Here is a 22,406-nt window from a genome sequence, read left to right as displayed (position 1 = left end):
TTACCAATGTAATCAAATAATTTATTACTAGGACATATTCACTGCTTGGCTGAAAGGGGGTAAATAAAAGTTATCTAGATTACTCCCAATTCCACTTGCATCAACATTCTCAAAACTTTTTGGTAAGGCTGTGTGCAAGTAGCTTCTTAACTGTCTGCACAAAATAATGTATTTTTCAACTCACATTTTGGATTCCTAAAGGATTTCTGCATTGAGATGGCTGTTTACATATATAGTGATAATATGCTTAATACATTATTACAAGCTACTTACAAAGTCTGACTTGTCATTTCACATTTACAAAGTAAATCAGGATAGTCATTCATTGCAGGAAGTACTGTGAAATATTTCAAACTGTATTTCTCAGTCAGTAAACAAAGGGAATTTAGAGACAAAACTCTTAATTTAGCATATGAGCCATTGTCCTACAGGGAAATAATTAGATGTGGTCTCCTCAATGAATTCTTCATAGTATTGACGACTTTTCATCACCAACATTACCAGATGTTAATTTGATTTCAATTAAATGTGACACAAATGCTTAAAAAGAATTGCTGAAAGCATGTTCATGGATACTCAGAAATAATTTCTAGCAAATTTACTGTCATAAATCTCTGAAGTGTCAAAGACTGAAGAGAGGTCTATGCATTGGTCATGCATTTCTGTAAATTATGGGTCAGTGGTATGTGGCACAGTGTTGGTGCCAGAAAGCATCCCAGATGAGTTCCAGTGGATTACGATAAGGCATATTTGGTAAGTAAGACATCAGCATGAGTTTACTAGAGTTCCTCAAACCATTGTGGCATGATTCAGATGTTGTGACACAGACAGTTATCCTGCTGGAAGATGCCAATGGTACTGAGGAGAATATCAAGCATACGTGGTCAGCAATGATTTTCACATGCTCCACAACAGCCATTGGTATCTCTGGTTACTACCACTGAATTCATGGAAGTGCAGGGAATATCTACCACAGCATAATACTACACCAACCAGCCTGTGTCCATAGCACACTTCATGTTTCAAGCAATTGTTTACTTAGATGATGGCATATCTGAACACAACCATCAACCTGGTGCAATAAGAAATGTAGTTCATCCAACCAGGTGTTTCCACTGACAGAAACTCCAGTCTCAAAACTTCACTTTGCCGCCTGATCTACCACAGATTACCAGCTGTCCTACTGGACAGATGGGCAATCTCTGACCTCCATATTCTTTGATAAGGCATGGTTTTCCAACACCTAGTTGCCAACTCACAGTTTCCCATCCTTCAATGTAGATCTGTAAGGACTAACAGAACTAATATTGAAACTTACTATATTTTATCAAACAATAAAGTAATTGTACAGTGCAAGATGATCCTAAACCACCTCAAAATATCAGGTGATCACAGACGTGTAAGATGCACAGTAAAAACAGATACAAAACTAGAAAGACTCACACTCAACAAGCAGGAAGTCAAAATGTAGACTATGAGAATTTATATAAAAATGAAGAACTAATGAGCTTGTGTGATGCTAGAAGGATACAGGATGACTTGACAAAATTTCTAATCAGTATGATGCTTGGCAGTTTGGTCTAAACGTATTAAAATGTAATGCATCAATGTTGTTGTTGTTGTTGTTGTGGTCGTCAGTCCAGAGACTGGTTTAATGCAGCTCTCCATGCTACTATATCCATGCAAGAATCTTCATCTCCAAGTAATGACAGTAACCGACATCCTTCTGAATCTACTTAGTGTAATCATTTATTGGTCTCCCTCTATGACTTTTACCCTTCTCGCTGCCTTCCAATACTAAATTGGTGATCCCATGATGTCTCAGAACATGTCCTACCAACTAATTCCTTCGTCTAGCCAAGTTATGCAACAAATTCCTCTTCTCCCCAATTCTATTCAGTAGTACCTCATTTGTTACATGATCTACTCACCTAATCTCCAGCATTCTTCTGTATCACCACATTTCAGAAGCTTCTATTCTCTTCTTGTCTAAACTGTTTATCATCCATGTTCCACTTCCACAGATGGCTACACTCCACACAAATACTTTCAGAAAAGACTTCCTGTCACGTAAATCTACAGTCGATGTTAACAAGTTTCTCTTCTTCAGAAAAGGTTTCCGTCCCATAGCCAGTCTACAATTCATGTCCTCTCTACTTCAACAATCGTCAATTATTTTTCTCCCCAAATAGTAAAACTCATCTACTACTTTAAGTGTCTCATTTTCTAATCTAATTCCCTCAGCATCACCTTATTTAATTCGAATACATTCCATAATTCTCATTTTGCTTTTGTTGATGTTCATCTTATATCCTCCTTTCAAGACACTGTCCATTCTGTTCAACTGGTCTTCCAAGTCCTTTGCAGTCTTTGACAGAATTACAATGTCATCAGCAAACCTCAGGGTTTTTATTTCTTCTCCATGGATTTTAATTCCTACTCCATATTTTTATTTTGTTTCCTTTACTCCTTACACGATACAATGATTGAATAACATTGGGGATAGGCCATGACCCTTTCTCACTCCTTTTCCTACCACTGCTTCCCTTCCATGCCCCTTGACTCTTTATAACTGCCATCTAGTTTCTGTACAAATTCTAAATAGCCTTTCGCTGCCTGTGTTTTATCCCTGTCACCTTCAGAATTTGAAAGAGAGTATTCGAGTCAACGTTTTCAAAAGCTTTCTTCAAGTTTACAAATGCTAGGAGAATGTAGGTTTACCCTTCCTTAATCTGTCTTCTAACATAAGTCGTGCAGTCAGTATTGTCTCACATGTTCTGACATTTCTATGGAATCCAAAATGATCTTCACCGAGCTCAGCTTCTACTAGTTTTTATGTTCATATGTAAAGAATTCATTTTAGTATTTTGCAGCCGTGACTTATTAAACTAATGGTATGGTAAAGATCACACCTGCTTTCTTTGGGATTGGAATTATTATATTCTTCTTGAAGCCTGAGGATATTTCACCTGCGTCATACATCTTGTTCACCAGATGGTATACTTTTGTCATTCCTGGCTCTCACAAGGCTATCAGTAGTTCTAATGGAATGTTGTCTACTCCCAGGGCCTTGTTTCAACTTAAGTCTTTCAGTGCTCTGTCAAATTCTTCATGCAATATCATATCTCCATTTCATCTTCATTTATGTCCTCTTCCATTTTCATAATATTGCCCTCAAGTACATCACCCTCGTATAGACCTTCTATATACTCCTTCCACCTTCCTGCTTTCCCTTCTTTGCTTAGAACTGGTTTCCCGTCTGACCTCTTGATATTCATACAAGTGGTCCTCTTTTCTCCAAAGGTCTCTTTAATTTTCCTGTAAGCAGTATTTATCTTACCCTAGTGCTGTATGCCTCTACATCCTTACATTTGTCCTCCAGCCTTCCCTGCTTAGCCATTTCGCACTTCCTGTCGATCTCATTTTTGAGATGTTTGTATTCCTTTTTGTCTGCTTCATTACCTGCAATATTATATTTTCTCCTTTCATCGTCTAAATTCATTATCTCTTCTGTTACTCAAGGATTTCTGCTAGCCCTTGTCTTTTTAGCTACTTGATCCTCTGATACCTTCACTACTTCATCTTTAAAACTACCCATTCTTCTTCTACTGTATTTCTTTTCCTCATTCTTGTCAGTAGTTCCCTAATGCTCTCTCTAAAACTCTCTACAACCTCTGGTTCTTTCAGTTTATCCAGGTCCCATCTCCTTAAATTCCCACCTTTTCGCAGTTTCTTCAGTTTTAATCTACAGTTCATAACCCACAGATTGTGGTCAGAGTTCATATCTTTCCCTGGAAATGTCTTAAAATTTAAAACCTGGTTCGTAAATCTTTGTTTTACCTCTATATAATCAATCTGAAACCTTCCAGTGTCTCCAGGCCTCTTCCACATATACAGCCTTCTTTAATGATTCTTAAACCAAGTCTTATCTATGATTAAGTTATGCTCCATGCAAAATTGTACTAAGTGGCTTTGTCTTCAATCCCTTACCCCCATTCCATATTCACCTACCATCTTTCCTCCCCTCCTCTTCTTACTACCAAATTCCAGTCCCTCGTGACTATTAAATTTTCATCTCCCTTCACTACCTGAATATTCTCTTTTATCTCATCATACATTTCTTCAATCTCTTCGTCATCTGTGGAGTTAGTGGGCATATAAACTTGTATTTCTGTGGTAGGCATGGACTTTGTGTCTATCTTGGCTACACTAATGCTTTCAATATGATGTTCGTAGTAACTTACCTGTGGTCCTATTTTTTAATTCATTATTAAACCTACTCCCATATTACACCTATCTGATTTTGTATTTGTAACCCTGTATTCACCTGGCCAGAAGTCTTGTTCCTCCTGCCACTGAACTTCACTAATTCCCACTGTTTCTAACTTTAACCTATCCCTTTCCCTTTTCAAATCTTCTAACCTACCTACATGATTAAGGGATCTGACATTCCATGCTCCGATCTATAGAATGCCAGTTTTGTTTCTCCTGAAATGATGTCCTCCTGAGTAGTCCCCACCATCGAGATGTAACAATATTACAGAAAAGAAAGTTACTACTCACCGTATAGCAGAGATGCTGAGTCGCAGATAGCCACAACAGAAAGACTGTCACTCATAAAGTTAAGTAGGGCTTTTGTCAAAAATAGACAACAGCCTCACACACAAGCACACACACACGCACACACACACACACATACATACAAACATCGATTTTCGATGGAGGCCCTACTGGTCGAAAGATTAATGTGTGACAGTCTTTTTGTTGTGCTTATCTGCGACCCCGCATCTCCACTATATGGTGAGTATCAAATTTTCTTTTCATAATATTGCTACATTCCATCCAGGACTTTCCACTGTTTGATTTAAAATGCATTGTAATGTAGATGAATATAAAATACAATTCCATATGTTTGAATACAGCATTAGCAATGTGCTGCCTGACACAGTCACACTGATTAAATATGCAGACATGATGCAGAAAAGTGATATGAAATGGAATGAGCCTGTAAGGATGGTAGCAGAGAATGCGATTGATTGATTCTGGTTTATTGGGACAATTTTAGGAAACTGTTGCACACCTATAATGGAGACTGCATCTGGAGCACTAGTATGACCCATTCGTCTGTACTGCTTGAGTGTTTGGGCTCCCCACCAGGTTGGATTAAAGGCAGAGATGGAAGCACCTCAGTGGCATGCAGCCAGATTTGTTACTGGTCGGTTAGGGCAACACACGAGTATTACAACAATGCTTCTTAAACTCAAATAGGAATCCCAGGAGAAAAGATGAAGTTTAGAGAACCAGCATTTGAAGCTGACTGCCGAATGAGTCTAATGTCTCCAATGTGCACTTTGCATTCATGAGAAAAATTAGGGCTCTTACAGGAGAATATAGGAATTCATTCTTCCCTCACTCCGTGTGCAAGTGGAACAGGAAAGTAAATGTCCAGTAGTGGCGTAAGGTACCCTCCACCATGCTCCATACAGTGGACGTAGAAATTAAGCACAAGCTTCAGGATCTTAGGTAACAAAGATTACAGTAACAGGCAGTTGAAAACACAGGAACAGCAATATTGTGATACAACAAACAAATAATCAGAAATCAAATAAAAACAATAGTACAGAGGAGTTAATTTAGGTCTCTCCAGAGCATTTGATATTTTCTATCATAGCATCCTTTTAGAAAAATTGGAAGCACTAGATGTTCAAGGGATGAGCAAAAACATGAAACCAAACACTGACTGTGAAAATGATGTTGGCTTTCACCAATCTCAAAATAAGTTTAGTGACAGATGCAACAAAAGTGGATATAAAAATTGCACAAGGCAGTCTTCTATACTGAGGTGATGAAAGTCAGGGTATAGTGATATGCACATGTACAGATGGCAGTAGTATCATGTACACAAGGTATAAAAGGGCATTGCACTGGCAGAGCTGTCATTTGTACTCAGGTGATTCATGTGAAAAGGTTTCCGGCGTGATTATGACAACATGATGGGAATTGATAAACTTTGAACATGGAGTGGTTGTTAGCGTAGTTGGAACTAGACGCATGGGGTATACCATTTCAAAAACTATTAGGGAATTCAATATTCTGAGATAGTGTCAAGAGTGTGCCAAGGATACTGAATTTCAGTCATTGCCTCTCACCACGGACATCACAGAGGCCCACAGCCTTCACTTTAACAAACGAGAGCAGCAGCATTTGATAGAGTTGTCAGTGCTAACAAAAATCAACACTGCATGAAATAACTGGAAAAATGAGTGTGGGATATAAGATGAATGTATCCATTAGGACAGTGCAATGAAATGTGACATTAATGGGGTTTGCCAGCAGACAATTGACATGAATGCCTTTTCTAACGGCATGACATCACCTGCAGTGCCTCTCCTTGGATTGTGACCATACTGATTGGACCCTAGATAGCAGGAAGACTGTGGCTTGGTCAGATGTATTTCTTTTACTTGGCCAGAACTGATGGTAGGGTTCAAGTGTGGCATGGTCCCCATGGACCCAACTTGTCGACAAAGCACTGTGAAAGCTGGTGGTGGCTCCATAATGGTGTGGACTGTGTTTACATTGAATGTAAATGAACTGATCATTGACTGGAAATGGTTATGTTTTGCTACTTGAGATCTTTTCAGCCCTTCATTGACTTCATGTTCCCTAACAATGATATCATGTCATAATTATCTACATTTGATTTGAAGAACGTTCAGAACAGCTTAAGTTTTGATTAGATTAGATTAGTACTTGTTCCATAGATCATGAATACAACACTTCATAATGATGTGGAACATGTCAGGTTAATAAAAGGTGTTTATACAAAACATTACATTACACAAAATATTACATGACACTTTATATATAAAAATAGAGGGAAACATTCCACGTGGGAAAAATATATCTAAAAATATAGATGCTGTTACTTACCAAACGAAAGTGTTGGTATGTTGATAGGAGACAATAAAAAACACACACACAAATTTAAAGCTTTTGCAACCGAAGGTTGCTTCATCAGGAAAGAAGGAAGGAGAGGGAAAGACGAAAGGATGTGGCTTTTAAGGGAGAGGGTAAGGAGTCATTCCAATCCCAGGAGCGGAAAGACTTACCTTAGTGGAAAAAAAGGACAGGTATACACTCAAAAGGACTGGTATATATATATATATATACACACACACACACACACACACACACACGAGATGTCAGTCGAGGTATATATATGCCTCGACTGACATCTCTGCCCAAGCTCTGTGTGTGTGTGTGTGTGTGTGTGTGTGTGTGTGTGTGTGTGTGTGTGTGTGTGTGTGTGTGTGTATACCAGTCCTTTTGAGTGTATGCATGTGTATGTGCGGATGGATATGTGTGTGTGTGCGAGTGTACACCTGTCCTTTTTTTCCCCTAAGGGAAGTCTTTCCGCTCCCGGGATTGGAATGACTCCTTACCCTCTCCCTTAAAACCCACATCCTTTCATTTTTCCCTCTCCTTCCCTCTTTCCTGACGAAGCAACTGTCAATTGCGAAAGCTCGTAATTCTGTGTGTGTGTTTGTGTGTTTTGTTCATGTGCCTGTCTGCCGGCGCTTTCCCGCTTGGTAAGTCTTGGAATCTTTGTTTTTATATATCCCATGTGGAATGATACATATATCCAAAAATTCATCTAATGAGTAGAAGGAGTTGCCATTAAGAAATTCTTTTAATTTCCTTTTAAATGCTATATGGCTATCTGACAGACTTTTGATGCTATTAGGTAAGTGACCAAAGACTTTCGTGGCAGCATAGTTTCCCCACTTCTGAGCCAAAGTTAGATTTAACCTTGAGTAGTGAAGATCATCCTTTCTCCTAGTGTTGTAGCCATGTACACTGCTATTACTTTTGAATTCGTTCAGATTGTTAATAACAAATTTCATAAGTGAATATATATATTGTGAGGCTACAGTGAAGATCTATAGGTCTTTAAATAAGTGTCTGCAGGATGATCTTGAATGAGCCCCAGCAATTATTCTGATTGCACACTTTTGTGCAATGAACACTCTTTTACACAATGATGAGTTACTCCAGAATATGATGCCATAAGAAAGCAGAGAATGAAAATAGGTGTGGGAAGCTAATTTACTGAGATGTATATCATCAAAATTTGCAATGACCCTAATAGTATAAGTAGCTGAACTCAAACATTTCAGCAGATCCTCAGTGCGTTTTTTCCAGTTCGACCCCTCATCAATCATACACCTAGAAATTTTGAATATTGTACCTTAGCTACCGATTTCTGATCAAAGTCTATATTTATTAATGGTGTCATTCCATTTACTGTGAATTATTTGGCCACCCAGATAACACTGCACGAATTCCATAAAACATTTGTTGGACATAACAGAGGGGTGAGTTAATGCACAACACCCTGCACTGGCAAAACTTTTGCAATTATGGACAGCTTTGGTGGCAGCACAGCTCAGTATTTCTGCAAGGGATTTTCTAAAACTTGTTGAGTTCATGCCATGATGAGTTGATTCACTACATTTGGTTTAAAAAGGTCCAACATGGTATTGGGAGGTATCCCATTACTTCTATCACCTCAGTGAATTTCACACATTATTTCTTACCTATATCAACAATACACACACACTACACACCAGCTAGTGCAGTCAATGTCACACTATTAACAGATGACGCTAGTGTCATAATAAAAATGCCAAAGAAATTAGTGCATAGACCTACTGATTAAGTCCTTAACTATGTCCACCCTTGATTAAATGCAAGCCAGAGTAACATCTACAAAATTGCTGGGATTCTTGTTGATGTAAACTTAAATTTGTAAGAGAATTTAACACATTGCACTGTTTCTGAGTTAATTAGAATTGAGGTTAGGCAATCAGGCAATGTGCACACAAATTCAAGTGGCCTACCTAAAACAGTGTTGCCAAACATGTTCTTCATTTGGTTTCCAAAAACCAAACAAGAGAGTGATACAAAAATTGGATATGAAACGGTAGTAAGAACTGAACCTGAACCCAAGACTGAGCAGTCATGTGTGCTATCACCTATGTTATGAGAACAACTAACACTGATTGTACCTGCATTTGTATGTGCAAATGGCCTGACTGGCTAAATTCAAAGCTAATTAACTTCTAAATGGAGCAACATATTGAATGTTTTCCTTGACATTTTTCCAGACAAACAACTTATAATATGGCATCCTCCAACTGCCCTTACCCTTCTCCTTTTTAACTTCATAAGCTTTCACCCCTGTCAGTTTTCACTACTAATTGTGATACACACTGTATACAAAACTTGCATGGGTGCTCCTGGCTCCCCTGTCAGCCTGGTGCCCCAAACAGCTGCTAGTGATTGTGATATGCCTGTATATAAATCTTACAGTTCAGTGCTTCTGCCACCCCTTTCAGCTTGTCACCTCAAGTAGCAGACTGTGTTGCTTATGCCTTAACCCACCCATGATTGCCAACCTACAACACAAAAGTAAATTTAAAGCAGAATTTTAAAAATTTAAACTCAAACTATGTTTTTAGTCAGTAACCGACTATGTTGAGCAATAACATTTTTCCGATCAAGTTTATGTCAAGCCAAAACTTGAAAATACTATCTTTCATCCTTTAACATTTCCATTATATTTTCATTTTATGGCACAATTGGCCAGTGTACTGTAACAATTGATCCTGCTGCCCTCCTTATAACTCCAATGATTTCATTATGTACTTTCTTTTGATGGTAATGTTAGGAAGTTGGCAATTAAACATTTGATTGCTAACAGTTATTAGTGGTTCACTGGCCATACTATTTATTATTAGAGTTATTAATCATTTTAAATCATTTTTAGCAGCATCCCGTATGCCATAATATGACATTAGTCACTTCACACTTAAACCTTCAGACCAACAGAAATTAACATGAATAATTAGACTGAAAATAAATTAGTTTTCACAGTCGCCCAACAATATTGACAGACACTAGCCATCTCTCTACCACTACCACAGTGCAAAACCAAGCACACACATGAAGCAACAGTTACAATATGAAAAATCAGTATCAGTGGAAACAGATTACTCTAAAACGCTGCCATGGCTAAACCAGTGGTAGCTGAAGTAATATAACACTTACTCTGCAGTGACACAAAGAAATAAACCTACAAAAAATGTCACAAAATACATCAAATATTCTTACATATGAGGATGTAGGACCTCATAATATTTAAAAGACCACTCTTATCAGATATAAGACCTTTACTGAATCATTGCTGTGTATGCAATGATTTGTATGTTAGGGAGGATAAAAGTAAAGGCTGTATTTTATTTTATTTGCCAATGTATTTTGAATTTCGTAGGTTGGTTTGTGAATGGATAACTGAATGGAGAATGAGTTATTTTTTTTACAAATTATTGTTTCGTACCGAAGCAGATTGAACTTATGATACAAATGATATGAATAATATGACATAAGTAAAAGAAACTTATGAACTATTCAACACTTAAGCTAACATGTAAGGTACCAAACATTACTTCACTGGAAATACACAGATATGCATAAACTTGAGTTTACATTATGCTGCACATAAACAAAGAATGATGAATCCACCATACACGGTACAGTAGCCAGAGACAGTAGTCATGTGTGTGTGAGTTGCTTTTGTGTGTGTGTGTGTGTGTGTGTGTGTGTGTGTGTGTGTGTGTGTGTGTGTGTGTGATTAAGGCCATTGGCCAAAAGCTCACTTTCTGACAGTCTTTTAGTTGTGCTTGTCTACGACCCAGCATCTCCGTTATATGGTGAGTGGTAATTATACTTTTCATAATATTAGTATAGGCCACAAAAATATATTTAAGCACACTAAAGGGATAATATGCATTGTGGCTTTTAAATTCATCTATAGTATAATAAATCCACCTAGAAGTGCTGCCTTAGTTTTTTCTTTAAATTTAGGCATATTTCCAAGCAGATCTTTAATTTGTAATGGGAGGGCATTAAAGATCTGGGTGCCATTCACAAAACTCCCTCTGCACTATACTATTTTCTTTTAGATCACAGTGAATATCATATTTCCTCTGGATGTTATGGTATGAACTATTGGTTTTGAATAAGTTGCTACTTTAGCAACAAAGCACAGATTTCTGTATGAGTGTCTAGAATGAACTCCATACATAACCCTTGTAAGTCTGTCCACAGAATACTCCCCCCCCCCCCCCCCCCTCTTCCCCCAGCTCTCGATGAAGACCGTAAGTGGATGAAAATAGCCAAAGTATGCTGCTTTTATATTGTGTATATCTCCATACAGTCAAATATGAAACTTAAGACAAATGTTGCTGTGCTTAAACTCTTGTATATGGACGTGCCACTTCTAGTTTGCTGCTTACATGCATAGCCAAAACCATGGAGGTCTCAATCTTTAAAATGTTTGGTACACAAATGAAGAAGATTGTTAAAAATATGCACAAATTAACCAACAGCTTCCCAATGAAAAATACATTTATTGTGATTGGTGGCTTTAATGACATTGGTAATCGATGTAAGAGTTTTAGAGAAATATTATAGATCTTCTAGAACATTTGTTGATAAAAAAGTTGGAACAATAAATCAGTTCATACAACAATTGTGTTTAAGACAAGTTGATCTGTAACTTAAAAAATTAAACAACTGTGAAGAAAAAAAATTGCAGCCCACAATTTTCACCTAAACAGTTGAGAAAATATCTGAATTTGCTACAGGCTTGTCTCTCTTTAGATGTGTCAAACTTAGGAAAACCACTAAATTCAGTATTACTAATGAACAGATGCGCAAAAAATGACTGTCCAAAGGTGGAAGGAACAGAACCAGATGAGAGTAAACATGCAAACATGGACAGATATGCTAGCAGAAAAAAATAAAAAAATAGATAGAAACCCATACATGTTGTGCTGCATTTGCCATCAACAAATAAAGTAATGTGGCAGACATTAATGAATAGATGGTTTAAAATAAAGAAGTGATAGAACACGAGAGTGTACAAACAACAATGGACCAGTACACAAACAGAAAGATGAAAAAAGTAATATTACTAATCAGCCAAATTAAAAACTTAAAATATGCCATTTTTAAATGTTATAAATAACAATTAAGCTGCAGACAAATCCAGTCTTTAAACAATTACCATAATATGTGTATCCTTGTGTTATAAGACTGATGATACTAATGTTCTACTAACTAATGAAATAAAGGATATCTCACTATAGCACAGAAATTAACTTGTACAGGCATAATTTTTACAGTGATACAAGATTTGTCACAAGAGTACAAGGGGGAAAACCATAATCATATGTACACATGCTTTTCAAAGTACTGACATAACTCAGAAACAATTCAAGCAATGAAAATATTTTCATTTTGTCTAGCTACAAGCACAGAATTTGTAGCAAGCAGGATGAAGTAGCAGATTTCATAATTGTGAATATGCATTATATTTAACTGAAGGGAGTGTTAAAAAGAACTAGTGAAGCTTGATTGAATTATAGGTGCCCTTTATTGATCACAATATGGGAATTCTGATCTTTTCTTGAATAAACCAGAAGCAATGCTGAACAAAGTAAATCACATGAAACCTGAAGTGATAATTTTTGGTGGCTTTAATGCTGACTCTCATAAAAGTGAATCATGGAACAAATTGTAATTTAAAAGCGAAAGTAAATGTTGGTACCCTAGTAATGGCTACTTGTGAAACAGCTGCCAGTCAAAAAGAATTTATACAAAACATCATTAAAGATACTGAAAGCTGATTTTAAATGATCATCTTGCTCAAAAACTAAGCATAAAAGTAAAAAGCAGTATTAAGTATAACATTTCCTCATGGACTACAATCTACTTTAACAGCTTACTAAGCAAAGAAGAATTGACAAACATTTTCAAACTTAAAGACCAGAATGAAAAGTTCATAGCTTTTATTGATGTATTAATCCACCACTTTCAAACTGCATTTCCAGTGAAAGCCAGAATGAATAGTTGAATCCCAAGTGGAATAATAGGTTCATGCCAGAAGAAGTGACTAACACACAAACCCTGTGAACTGAATTATTCCAGACCACATTTTCATGTATTTTACAAAACACACCAAAATATTAAAAACATAATAACAAAAGCAAAAAGACTGCTTAACAATAAATACATACCTGTGGCTCGATGTAAGAACAACCAGGGTCTGTTTTTGATTATTTTGATATATGTTGTGTAATAAGCTATGGCAGTTACCTAGTTTTATACATAACAATATCCAAAGTCTAACTGTAATGAGAATGACAGAAGATGGCTTTGGCAAAATCAGTTTCATACATTATGTGATCAAAAGTATCCGGACACCCCCAGAAACATACGATTAGGTGCATTGTGTTGCCACCTACTGCCAGGTACTCCATATCAGCAACCTCAGTAGTCATTAGAAACCCTGAGAGAGCAGAATGGGGCACTCCATGAAACTCATGGACTTTGAATGTGGTCAGGCGATTGGGTGTCACTCGTGTCATGCATCTGTATGTGAGACTTTCACATTGCTAAACATCCCTAGGTCCACTGTTTCCGATGTGATAGTGAAGTGGTAACATGGAGGGACACATCAACACAAAGCGTACAGGCTAACCTCATCTGTTGAATGACAGAGATCGCCGACAATTGAAGAGGGTCATAATGTGTAATAGGCAGGCATCTATCCAGACCCCTCCCCATGAACCATGGACCTTGCCGTTGGTGGGGAGGCTTGCGTGCCTCCGCCATACAGATAGCCGTACCGTAGGTACAACCACAATGGAGGGGTATCTGTTGAGAGGCCAGACAAATGTGTGGTTCCTGAAGAGGGGCAGCAGCCTTTTCAGTAGTTGCAGGGGCAACAGTCTGGATGATTATCTGGCCTTGTAACAATAACCAAAACGGCCTTACTGTGCTGGTACTGCAAACGGCTGAAAGCAAGGGGAAACCACAGCCGTAATTTTTCCCGAGGGCATGCAGCTTTACTGTATGATTAAATGATGATGGCGTCCTCTTGGGTAAAATATTCTGGAGGTAAAATAGTCCCCCATTCGGATCTCTGGGCGGGGACTACTCAGGAGAAAGAAAACTGGTGTTCTACAGATCGGAGTGTGGAATGTCAGATCCCTTAATAGGGCAGGTAGGTTAGAAAATTTAAAAAGGGAAATGGATAGGTTAGAGTTAGATATAGTGGGAATTAGTGAAGTTCGGTGGCAGGACAAACAAGACTTCTGGTCAGGTGGCTACAGGGTTATAAACACAAAATCAAATAGGGGTAATGCAGGAGTAGGTTTAATAATGAATAGGAAAATAGGAATGTGGGTAAGCTACTACAAACAGCATAGTGAATGCATTATTGTGGCCAAGACAGATACGAAGCCCACACTTGCTACGGTAGTACAAGTTTATATGCCAAGTAGCTCAGCAGATGAAAAAGAGATTGAAGAAATGTATGATGAAATAAAAGAAATTATTCAGATAGTGAAGGGAGACGAAAATTTAATAGTAATGGGTGACTGGAATTCGAGTGTAGGAAAAGGGAGAGAAGGAAACATAGTAGGTGAATATGGATTGGGGCTAAGAAATGAAAGAGGAAACCGCCTAGTAGAATTTTGCACAGAGCACAACTTAATCATAGCTAACACTTGGTTTAAGAATCATGAAAGAAGGTTGTATACGTGGAAGAACCCTGGAGATACTAAAAGGTATCAGATAGATTATATAATGGTAAGACAGAGATTTAGGAACCAGGTTTTAAGCTGTAAGACATTTCCAGGGGCAGATGTGGACTCTGACCACAATCTATTGGTTATGACCTGTAGATTAAAACTGAAGAAACTGCAAAAATGTGGGAAATTAAGGAGATGGGACCTGGATAAACTGAAAGAACCAGAGGTTGTACAGAGTTTCAGAGAGAGCATAAGGGAACAATTGACAGGAATAGGGGAAAGAAATACAGTAGAAGAAGAATGGGTAGCTCTGAGGGATGTAGTAGTGAAGGCAGCAGAGGATAAAGTAGGTACAAAGACGAGGGCTGCTAGAAATCCTTGGGTAACAGAAGAAATATTGAATTTAATTGATGAAAGGAGAAAATATAAAAATGCAATAAATGAAGCAGGCAAAAAGGAATACAAACGTCTCAAAAATGAGATCGACAGGAAGCGAAAAATGGGAAAACAGGGATGGCTAAGGGACAAATGTAAGGTTGTAGAGGCTTATCTCACTAGGGGTAAGATAGATACTGTCTACAGGAAAATTAAAGACACCTTTGGAGATAAGAGAACCACTTGTATGGTCATCAAGAGCTCAGATGGAAACCCAGTTCTAAGCAAAGAAGGGAAAGCAGAAAGGTGGAAGGAGTATATAGAGGGTTCATACAAGGGCGATGTACTTGAGGACAATATTATGGAAATGGAAGAGGATGTAGATGAAAATGAAATGGGAGATACCATACTGCATGAAGAGTTTGACAGAGCACAACATTCCATTAGAACTACTTACGGCCTTGCGAGAGCCAGTCCTGACAAAACTATACCATCTGGTCAGCAAGATGTATAAAACAGGCGAAATACCCTCAGACTTCAAGAAGAATATAATAATTCCAATCCCAAAGAAAGCAGGAGTTGACAGATGTGAAAATTACCGAACAATCAGTTTAATAAGCCATAACTGCAAAATACTAACACGAATTCTTTACAGACGAATGGAAAAACTAGTAGAAGCCAACCTCAGGGAAGATCAGTTTGGATTCCGTAGAAATACTGGAACACGTGAGGCAATACTGACCTTACGACTTATCTTAGAAGAAAGATTAAGGAAAGGCAAACCTACATTTCTAGCATTTGTAGACTTAGAGAAAGCTTTTGACAATGTTGAATGGAATACTCTCTTTCAAATTCTAAAGGTGGCAGGGGTAAAATACAGGGAGCGAAAGGCTAATTACAATTTGTACAGAAACCAGATGGCAGTCATAAGAGTCGAGGGGCATGAAAGGGAAGCAGTGGTTGGGAAAGGAGTGAGACAGGGTTGTAGCCTATCCCCGATGTTATTCAATCTGCATATGAGCAAGCAGTAAAGGAAACAAAAGAAAAGTTAGGAGTAGGTACTAAAATTCATGGAGAAGAAGTAAAAACTTTGAGGTTCGCCGATGACATTGTAATTCTGTCAGAGACAGCAAAGGACTTGGAAGAGCAGTTGGACGGAATGGACAGTGTCATGAAAGAAGGATATAAGATGAACATCAACAAAAGCAAAACGAGTATAATGGAATGTAGTCGAATTAAGTCGGGTGATGCTGAGGGAATTAGATTAGGAAATGAGACACTTAAAGTAGTAAAGGGAGCAAAATAACCAATGATGGTCTAAGTAGAGAGGATATAAAATGTAGACTGGCAATGGCAAGGGAAGAGTTTCTGAAGAAGAGAAATTTGTTAACATCGAGTGTAGATTTAAGTGTCAGGAAGTCATTTCTGAAAGTATTTGTATGGAGTGTAGCCATGTATGGAAGTGAAACATGGATGATAAATAGTTTTGACAAGAAGAGAATAGAAGCTTACAAAATGAAGTGCTACAGAAGAATGCTGAAGATTAGATGGGTAGATCACATAACTACTGAGGAAGTATTGAATAGGATTGGGGGGAAGAGAAGTTTGTGGCACAACTTGACCAGAAGAAGGGATCGGTTGGTAGGACATGTTCTGAGGCATCAAGGGATCACCAATTTAATATTGGAGGGCAGCGTGGAGGGTAAAAATCGTAGAGGGAGACCAAGCGATGAATACACTTGGCAGATTCAGAAGGATGTAGGTTGCAGTAGGTACTGGGAGATGAAGCTTGCACAAGATAGATCAGTATCGAGAGCTGCATCAAACCAGTCTCAGGACTGAAGACAACAACACAACAAAAACTATCCAGACGATCACACAGGAATTCCAAATTGCATCAGGATCCACTGCAATTACTATGACATTTAGGTGGGAGATGAGAAAACTTTGATTTCCTGGTCGAGCGGCTGCTCATAACCCACACATCATGCTGGTAAATGCTAAACAATGCCTTGCTTGTTGTTGTTGTTATTGTTGTGATCTTCACTCCTGAGACTTGTTTGATGCAGCTCTCCATACTACTATATCCTGTGCAAGCTTCTTCATCTCCCAATACGTACTGCAGCCTACATCCTTCTGAATATGTTGAGTGTATTCATCTCTTGGTCTCCCTCTTCGATTTTTACCCTCCACGCTGCCCTCCAATACTAAATTGGTGACCGCTTGATGCCTCAGAACATGTCCTACCAACCGATCCCTTCTTCTTATCAAGTTGTGCCACAAACTCTTCTTCTCCCCAATTCTATTCAATACTTCCTCATTAGTTGCGTGATTTACCCATCTAATCTTCAGCATTATTCTGTAGCACCACAGTCCAAAAGCTTCTATTCTCTTCTTGTGCAAACTATTTATCAACCATTTTTCACTTCCATACATGGCTACACTCCATACAAATACTTTCAGAAACGACTTCCTGAAACTTAAATGTATACTCGATGTTAACAAATTTTTCTTCTTCAGAAACGTTTTCCTTGCCATTGCCAGTCTACATTTTATATCCTCTCTACTTTGACCATCATCAGTTACTTTGCTCCCCAAATAGCATAACTCCTTTACTACTTTAAGCGTCTCATTTCCTAATCTTGGTGTAAGGAGTGTAAAAGCTGGACGATTGAGCAGTGATAACAGCAAAATGCAAAACATTCACAAATTGTAATTATACAAGTACCCAGTTTTACCATACTGCTAAAACAGCAAAAATTTGTGTATTTCATCATTAATATATGTCTTAAAAACAGCTAATACATAAACATTACAGAAACTAATTTACCAACAAAACAACTAGTGTCAGGAAAATTCTAGTTAAGAAAGGCACTACTGAACTTTTAGACAGCAAAAATAGTAGCATTTACAATAATATTTATTAGTTACAAATATGTACTGCAGAGTAAAGTATCAACATTATTAATAGCACTGAAACTTATCTTTAAATTTCAATGGCCATTTACCACCAATAAGATTTTCTTACACTGGATGTTCTTCCATCAAGCCACAGATATATAACTCAACAAATAACACATAGGCCATCTTCTAGAAAACAGGATGTTGTTGAAAAACAGAACACTGTCACAAGATTTTGAGCAGAGCTGTTGTTCAGTACCTGTGGATTCTTTTAACCACAAATAAAATTTAGTCATTAGTAGCACATTTCTTTCTTTTCTTCTTCCTTCCTTTTTTTTCCACTTAAGCTCTGTCAACAGATTAATCTGTCATCTTTAGATGTTTTATACAGGCTTAAATCATAGGTAAGTCATCATCAAGTAAGGATTGGATGGTAAAGATGTCCTTTGTTAAATAAATAATAAACAGTCTTACATTGCAAAAAATACTATTCACTGCATATACCATTTATTTTCTGTGATAAGACACTGTTTATTGATTTTTAATGAAGGGCATCTATATCATTTGATCCTTATTTGGCTTCACCTTACCAATGATTTAAGCCTGTATCAAGCTTCTGAAGATGGTAGATTAATTTGTTGGAACTGGTAAAGTAAAGTTTAAAAAAACTGGGTAGCTGACAACTGATTTTTATTTATGGTTTAAGGATTATCACAAGAAGATAAAAATACAACAAGTGATGATCTGAGAAGGGGAAAAATAAGCTGAAGGTGTGAATTAGGGTTTGTGTTGGAGAGGGTATTTGACTTGGGTAGCCCGTGCAATGATTAGATTAGATTAGATTAGTACTTGTTCCATAGATCATGAATATGACACTTCGTAATTATGTGGAACATGTCAGGTTACTAAAAGGTGTCTATACAAGATATTACTTTACACAAAATATTACATGACACCTTTTTTTAGGGAGGGGGGGGGGGGGGATTACCCACTTACAATATCAAAAAATTGATCTAATGAGTAGAAGGGGTTGCCATTCAGAAATTATTTTAATTTCCTTTTAAATGCTATATGATGTTAGCTATAGTGTTGTGGTGATGTTATTTTTGCCTAGTAAGCAAGGAGAACTGAGTTCAAGTCCTGGCCGTAGCACAAATTTTAATTTATTTCTTCAGCTTCCATCATTATTGTACATCAAATTCCTTACAAGTAACAGACACATTTAATAACTTTGATAACAGTATATACCAATCAAGGTGTGGCCACGAAACCTGATGATTGTGCTAGACTTTCTCTGCATATTTACACATTTCCCAAATAATGGATGACCTGGCAGATACCTTCCTTGAAGAAGTCCAGATTTTGTAGTTCAGGAAATTTTAAAGCTCAGCATCACCTCATTGTCAATTAGGAAATGTCTCCCATGCATTGGTTTCTTCATCCTAAGAAAGAGGAAGAAGTCACCAGGTGGCATTTCAGGGAAATATGGAGGGTGAAGCAAAATTTGAAAGCCCCAAAAAGAAGTTTGGCAGCATCATGGTGGAGTAAAATCTCTATGTTAGACAGCTACCTGTGACACTTCAGCCTGACAGATTAGTGTAATGTCATCTGGAGATTTGGTTAGTATGTTCCTTTCCCCCATACAAGCATAACCTAGTAACACCACACCACAACAGTCCCAAAAAACACTCTGTATTGCCTTGCCCAGTTATGGCTGGGTCTCCACCTTCTTTGATTAAGCTCCATAGTCTTGGGATCATACTGATATGCCAAACAATTGTCCATGGTGATTGGGCAGCTAAAGAAATCATCTGCACAGGTCTGACATGGCTGCAACATTTCTGTCGCTGCCTCAGTTCGGCAGGCTTCTGGCATTGATGTGAGCATTTGCAGAACCTAGGGGTTGGTGACTTTTGTCATGTTTGAAATGTTATGTAAGATGTTGACAAGTGCTCCATAATTGGTTTTCACTTTTTCCACTACTGGCTTGAGTGTGATACACTGGTCTTCAAGCACCAGAGCCTCTACTACTATTGCATTTTCACAGAGAAATGGTCTGCCACTTCATTCTTCATTATACAGTCTTGTCTGACCACACTGAAAGCATTTGAATCGCCTAACCACTGAGTCACATGATGGTGCTTTGTTGTTGCACTCTTCCTTCCAACTAAGCATGGACTATTGCTGTGCTCTTCCCTGCAGAAAATGAATTACTGCATGACACTCCATTTTATCAATGGTCTGTGTCGTTTTATTTTGGTTCATCTATCAGTGTGTTGTAATATTGTGACGATGGGATTTCAGTTTGTACTAGAATTGCTTGAAATGTAAACAAACAAGACTCCACATTGAACAGCTTCCTGAGACACCTTGATCTGACAGATTTCAATAATGTCATCTAAAAATCAAGCTGACTTCTGATTATTTCTCATAGTAGATTAATGTACATCAGCACCCTCACAAAAGATGATGTATCAAACACAAACTCTACCAGTACTGATGGTGCAACTCTCTTAAAGAAGAGTACTTTAAACTTAAATGTACCAATGACACACATACACAATGGCTCTCTCCAAGCAGGTATTTTCCCAAAATACTGAACCTTTGAGGTACTTCCAATTCACAAAAATGTGGGATGGATAATATAAATAACCAAATACTCACTACAACTTCCTCTTGCCTTTATAAAATATTTCAGAGAATTACAAGCCATAAACTTGTGCAACTTGTCAACCAAAGTAAAATCCTGCATAATGAACAAGACAGATTCAAAAATAAAAGGTCAACAATTACTGCCATTTATGAATGTCTTAAATGTATACCAAGCCTGATAGACAGTAAACATGAATATTTCTTGATCTGTCGAGATCCTTTGATATGGTGGACAGCAAGATTCTGCAGTCAAAGAATGAACAGTATGACATTTGAGGCATACTCAACAGTTAGATCAACCCCTTCCCAAGACACTCTAAACAAGCTATAAGCACCAATCACACTAACATAAACCCTTAAAATGTTCACAGAATACTTATCAGAATGTAATTTAATGAAATATGGTATGCCTTAACGGTACATGTGGAAACGCCCACTGAGGATAAAAAGTTCTTAATGTTAAGAATGCCCATCACCAGAAATGATGCCCCTTTGTTGTATATACTGACTTTGAGTACTTACTAGTTCCTGTGGTGCATTGTGAAGATGATCCCAACACCTGCACCATTTTCACAGAGTGACACATACCATTTTTGGCAGTATATCAGGTTGTATACACCCATATCCAGTTGTGATACCAATCACAAAAAATTGACTCATATGTCAGCGATAACTCTGTGAGGTGATCACTCACTGAACTTCAAAAACTTGTACAGGATGATGATGGCATTTACAGAAGAAACATTCGACTGACCAACTCACAGGAGACTCATGCCTTATACAGACAGACAGTTAAAATGTCATATGACCTGACTCTTCTGCCTACAAATTAATGATCTGATTTCAAACTTTCAGACACAGACACTAATAAAATGTCATATTTGCCAATAATACCACAGTTTTTTAAAAAAATGGGAAAGTAAGGAACAATTGCAGCAATGAGAAAACATTGACACATGATAACTTAACCACTGGGCACAGATCTGTGATCGCCAGATCATGATCTCACAATGCAGGTCAGTAGGTGACCCTGCAAGCACAGTCAGTCAAGATGTGAGCTTACAGCACTGGCCATAGTACAGTGCTGCTAGGATGCAAGTGCACCAGCCCGCATAAAAGCATAAATCCAGGACCATAATGATTTCAGTGGTCAGCAGAGTGATGGGTCATAGATTCCAGTGGTTGCCAATAGTTATGGATTGTGAAGTGAACTCAGTGACTGCCTGAGAGACAGATGGTGAAGTGAATTCAGTAGTCACCTGAGCGACATATTGTGAAGTGACTTATTTTGTGACAGTGTGATCATTGCAGTGTCTTGCTTCTTGTATCTAAGTGTTGTCAATAAATGTGACTTACTGAGCAACTGTATATTTTGTGTGCCACATCATGCCTTTCCTACTCCCATGTGAACTATCCCAAAGTAGTGACTCTGGCTGACACAGACCAATTGTACTGTGTTTGTGATACATTATGATTAACTCTGATGAGGCTGTTTCCGCCAATTGTGCTGCATCTGGTGACACTGCTGCTTTGTCATCATCTCTGGTGAGCTGCATCCTACAGTTTCTTCGATCACTGTCTGACTACAATCTTTCTGGCCTACACATCCAACCCTCTGAACTGCGCAGGTCAATGCCAGTTTCCATTAAAGTGGCTTAACATCACAGTATACAAAGTACGTACATGTTTTAAGTCAGCTTGGCCAGCTATGCCACTGAGGTCACCAACATCATTGCTGCACCACCACCCTCTCAGCCATACCAGCACCTCAGTAGGGAGCTCTAACATCATCTCACTATGTACCCAGCTGAGAGC

At 38.0% G+C, this 22,406-nt stretch overlaps 1 protein-coding gene across 1 annotated transcript in view; it reads right to left on the bottom strand.

Annotated features, from left to right (window-relative positions):
* Positions 1-22,406, bottom strand: part of LOC126311851 (calcitonin gene-related peptide type 1 receptor-like) — a 243,435-nt gene that overhangs the window by 9,278 nt on the left and 211,751 nt on the right. The window lies entirely within an intron of this gene.

Source organism: Schistocerca gregaria, chromosome 1, assembly GCF_023897955.1.
Source record: "Schistocerca gregaria isolate iqSchGreg1 chromosome 1, iqSchGreg1.2, whole genome shotgun sequence".
NCBI classification, from domain to species: domain Eukaryota; kingdom Metazoa; phylum Arthropoda; class Insecta; order Orthoptera; family Acrididae; genus Schistocerca; species Schistocerca gregaria.
This window is presented reverse-complemented; position numbering and strand designations above follow the sequence as displayed.